General features: G+C 37.6%; 1 protein-coding gene across 2 annotated transcripts in view; it reads left to right on the forward strand.

Moving 5' to 3' along the window:
- Positions 1 to 69: 69 nt before the first annotated feature.
- SIPA1L2 (signal induced proliferation associated 1 like 2) overlaps positions 70 to 5,215 on the forward strand; it is a 124,259-nt gene continuing 119,113 nt past the window's right edge. The window contains exon 1 of one of the 2 annotated variants that reach the window (XM_031058754.1): positions 70 to 405. The gene's annotated coding sequence lies outside the window, so the exon portion shown is untranslated. The remainder of the gene's footprint in view (positions 406 to 5,215) is intronic. The other variant, XM_031058755.1, reaches the window with a different exon arrangement.

Below are 5,215 nucleotides of genomic sequence, written 5' to 3' on the forward strand. Positions count from 1 at the left end.
CGGTGCAGCGGCAGCCGCCAAGCGCTTGGGGTAGCAGAGGAAAAGCCTCTTCAGCCCGTACAGTTTCCTTAAATGATTTAAATCTCCCCCCTTTTTTTTTTGGTTGCTGGCTACAAGACGCAGGCTGCATCCTTTTGCACTCTTTGTTATCTCGTAATACTCCCATAGCTGTTCAGGGGTCCGTTCTCCGAAGCTGACGTTCGGTTCGTTAAATAGCAGCCAACTCGGGATCAACTTTGCCTCGGATTTTATGCTGCTGGCTTCGCAGCCCTTGTGTGCTGGGCGGCAGCGCTCGGCTGCGCCGTGCGAGACCCTGCGAATGGGGAAGTAGTGTTACACAGGCTTGACAAAGGCAACTCCGAAGCTGACAAATCTGAGATATGGCTGTTAAGGTTCACGAAGTAGGTCAGTAAACTACCTTTGTACTTGGTGCTGCATTATTTTAATACATCGGTAGTTTGAATACTTGCTTTCAGCCTGGCTTTTCTAGAGGAAACGAGTTTTATTTTTTTTTATGATGCAAAAGACATGCAAAGTTAAAGAGAATTGCACATGTAAATTTTCCCGAGCTCTTTTGTGCGCAGTTTTCACTTCTGAAAGTTAACACTAGATGGCTTTCTTATATCAGCTATCCTGCAGGGAAGGAAAGCATGTAATCTGTCTCTGCAGCCTGTGTTTGTCTATTTCTGTGTTTGTCTATTTGTTTTTTCTTCACGTGAATAGTAAACTATCTTCTGGTCAGTTCTGCACCGATGAGACACGAGCAGATCTGAAACTTGCCTACTAGCTGACAGAATTTGTTGTTTTGATTAGCTCATGTTGCTTCTTTAGACTTCATTTTACGTGTGTTTTACTAATATCTAAAGAAAGTTTGTTTAGTTGGAAGGTAACTCTGCATAATATTTACATTGCTATAAAGAAAGGCAGCTGGATAACGCAGGATGTTTGAAAATGGGGAAAAACAAACAATTCAGTCTCAGTTCTTAGTTTGATGGATTTATTTTAAAAGGGACCGTAGTGCATTAATATTGCCTGTTCAGCTATTTTCCCCCTAGATTCTGTACCTAGCTACTTTAGGCTGAAACGTTTTGGAGTTGGATTCAGAAACATAGTGCTTCACAGCCTGCTGGATATAGAAAAGCCTAGGTTTGATGCCTTATTACTGTATTTCCTGTGTTTTTACAATACTGTGCCTTTTGTCACTGGGAATGCATTATTTGCCCTCCATTCGCTCCTTCAGTGGTGGCTCTGAAATACTTAAATCTTCAAATTTGATCTTTGAAATATCTTGTATTATTAATGCAAACATGTTTAAATCATCAAGAGCTCTAATGCATTATAGATATTTAAACATTACTTAGGGTCCACAACAGTTGATTTATAATTCATGTAGCATTCATATAAAGCTAGATTTAGAGAGGTCTCTGAATGTATTGTCTTGGTTTTGCATGCCCAGTGGGTTACCTTAGCAGGTCATGCAGCACTTTGATGGAACCAGAAGGAATGGTTGTAAGGATGCCAGACTGTTTCACCAATCCTATTGGATCAATTAAAGATCATTTCATTCATATATGCCAAGGATATAATGTGAAGCTTAGAACTAAACAAAACCTCACTTCTTTGTAGCTGGTATTTGCTTACTGTACATATCACAGTATTTTTAAAGGTTTATATTTCATTTTCCTGAAAGAAAGATAATTTGGTGGTTGTTTATAGGCATTTATGACATGCCATTACTCAAGTGCATTGTGAAATACTCTTGCAAATGAAGAGAGTCAAATGAGGAACTAAGCAAAGCAGTGGTCAAACAGATGGCAAAATCATCCCTTTTTTTTTTTTTGCTGCTTTTGACTTTTATGAGTGAACTGAGGCAGTTTGTTTTTTCACTTCCAGCTTCATACTGGACATAGGCATTGCACCTAAGCTCTTTATCTGCAGATCACCTGTTCAAACTGCAGGAGAAAGGAAGTATTTTCTCCTTGCCTTGGCTGGAGTTAGGATTATGTTTAGATGGTTGGATGTTAAAATATTTTCAGTAGGTTCCTGCCTTTTACTGCAGAGAGACCTAGTTTGGTAATATAGAGGAAGAAAAGCTATGCTATTATGATAATACAAGTTACAGATCGTGGAAAGAGGGTGGGGCACTGGGTTATCTAGTTTCTCACGTTAGTCATCCAAGATTACCAACAGTAGCTGTTTTTACAGCTTGAAATGAAATCAGGATTTGACAAATGCTCTTTTTCCATGCAATTTTTGCTTTGCAATTTAAAATGCTTTGCAATTTTAAAATGTCTGAGTAAGTTGGCTTGTGGATCAGTAAAGTGGAGGTGGCTGTTTATTTTCTGTATGTTGCAATATTGTCCTCAGAGTAGAAATTTTTTTTGTATTAGGTAACATAATTTGTATCTGATTCTTGAAAATGTTGCCTCCTGCAAAGTTAAGATCAGCTTCAGTTTATCTCTTTATTTTCAGCACAATTTTCATCCTTTTATGAATCTGGACAGTTCAGGAAGTTTAAGGTAGGGGTGCCCTTCATAGTCTTTTCAACCCTGGTTTTTCTACCTGAATTTTGAGAGAAGAGTGTGAGGACTGTCTACCGAATCAAATAATCCAATAATAAGAATTTATGAGGGGATTTGTATTTAGTAGATTGAAAAGTATGTTTCACAGTTGTTTATTTGTTTGTTAAACACTAGTTGTTTACATAAGTTTCATTAAGGATAACATTAATTCCTGATTACATTCAGTGATGATGTCATACGACTGGTTAGATTTTTAAGAATTGTCAGGATTTCACATGAATAGCTGTCTTTTTTTTTTTAATTTGTTGTGAAAGAGCAAACTTAATGTTAAACATCTGATTTATCCTGACAGAAGTAAATGAGAGAGAACCTGCCTTCCTTTGTAGTAAAGCACTGACCCCGGATTTGAAGCCACTTTGAGGCATAATTGAATGAGCAGAAGATTGAAAAGGATTATTATAATTGGTGATACTCTTCTAGTTTTTAGTTAGGACAGCAGTAGGCAGAAATGTCATTGTGATTAGTTTGCACCATAGCTCTTACTAGAAGATATGTAGGCTCTTGTTTGGATCATGAAACTGTAATTACATCAGCAGTTAGCTACTCAGGATTTATATGTGGATTCTTCTGGTTTTCTGGAATTTCTTAAATAATGAGAAGTGCATACATAATTAAAGGTTTTGTTTAAAAAATGTCTTGAATCCTTATGAGGTAGTGTTCTGAACATGTAATAAATGTGAGCAGCTGCTGTCCCATCTTTTTGGACATGCAGGCAAACAGCTTTATTGCATTCAATGCTTGTAAGACATTTTAAGAATAGTAGATGTTTGAAATGAAGTAGGCATTTATTTCAGTGCTGTTAACTGGAGATTCTGTGTTACTTGGGAAAAAGACCTATAGCTGCTTTTTTTTTTTTTTTTTAAGCTGTGACATGTAATGTAGAAAGATACCATAGCTATTATTTGAAAGTGAGGGAATCTAGAAGGAGGCTATAGGAGCAGTAGTAAATTGGCTTCTTGTAGCTGGGAGGCTGGAAGGTGGCAGTAGCTGAAGTTGTCTGGCTGCCCCTCCCCCTCAGCAGCTTAAATAAAATTCTGAGCACAGGACTTGGAGTTTTGCCATTGACTTTGAGTCTTTTCTTATATAATGTCTTCATTTTTTGTTCTGGATCCTACAAAGCCGCATACCCAGCTCTGCAGATATTTGTGCAATGCTCCTGTATTGTTTGCTGTTTCTTTTTTCCTCCTGCTCTCCCTTGGCTGCCTGAATTCTCACTGGCATAGTGGCTGTGGATTGTGATAATGCCTGCCTGCATTTATGTGTATCATGTGTCCTCTAACATAAATCCCATCAAATTAGTTTTGTATAACTTACAGCTGAAAAGTCATATTGTGGAATACCTATACTTCAAAGGCTGCCTAAAAGACTAAAGATACAAAGCTCTCATAAAACTCATCAATTTGGTCTTCCATTTCCCTTTAGCCTCACCAACTTTTTTTAAAACCTGATGCAAACTGTGATGAAATGACAGGACCATTTTACAAATTACAGGAACAGCAGATTACAATACTTAAAATGTTTTTGTTTGGAAAGGTACTCTGAGAACATCAGGCATTCTGTGGCAGGTTAGTTTAAATGGAATAAAATGTCTTTTAATACCTCGATACAATTTTTCTAGTGATTTGGAATTTTTTTGGTGTTTTGAGTTGCCTTTTCTTTTTTACACTTGTTTGTTCCATATATATGAGAAGGAAAGGAGTTTCTGGGCCACTCTATATTCCATTTTGGATTTATACAGTCACTTCAGTCAAATCTGATAAATTGTGAAGGGATGCGACAGTGAAATGGCAATTAAGGTGAATAAGGGTGGAGTGAAACATTCTAAAGTATGTGTTATAAGTGCACATAGTGTTAAAATATTTTTGCTAGTTTTTTCCCTTTCATGTGGGGGGGTAAAAAGAAGTACTGAAATTAATGCATAGTTAGCAAAATAGTCATTGCAAAAAAGCAGCTCTTTTTCCTGTATTTTGTGAAGAAGGTGTTTGTGAAAGATAGGACATTTCAGTCAGTTAGGGTTTTTCCAGGTTTGTTGTTTTGATTTTTTTTTTCCACCTGAGAGTTGCAAGTTATTTAATCATTCTTCTTCTCTGGTTGTTCTCATTTGTGGCTTTTTGTTCAAAACTAATTACTTCCTACTTTTAGATACCTAAAGTACATTCAAGGAAAAGAGCACTCCTCTGCTTCTAGTGTTTTTCTGGCTTCTCAGCACTGAAAATTAATGTCTGATGTGTTTTAGCTTGAAACCCCATTGTAAGAGTAATGTGACACAAAATGGAAAAATAAGTGTGGGGGGAAAAAAGACCAGAAGAGTGTGGCTGTGTCTGTTCATGCATTCTCATGCCTCATGTGCATATCATCAACAGTGTGTAAGTAAGCATATGTATTTTGCTGTGCTGGTCTTGCTTATTGCACTGCCAGCTGCTCTTGAAGAATTAGGAGCAGTTTACAGTGATCAGGTTGTCTGTAGTGTTCTGCTGTAGTAAAGTAAGCCTTGGTTTTACTTTGTAAGGTTGTCAGGACAACAGCTTATTATTCTTGCTCCTCTTGGTGTTTCCCCAAAGCAATGAAGGGAGCTTTTTCAAAGGCAGTGGCTGCCTTGCCTCACTGGGCTGCAGGATTGCCAGCTCTGACTT

This window comes from Geospiza fortis, unplaced genomic scaffold, assembly GCF_000277835.1.
Source record: "Geospiza fortis unplaced genomic scaffold, GeoFor_1.0 scaffold381, whole genome shotgun sequence".
In the NCBI taxonomy this organism is placed as follows: domain Eukaryota; kingdom Metazoa; phylum Chordata; class Aves; order Passeriformes; family Thraupidae; genus Geospiza; species Geospiza fortis.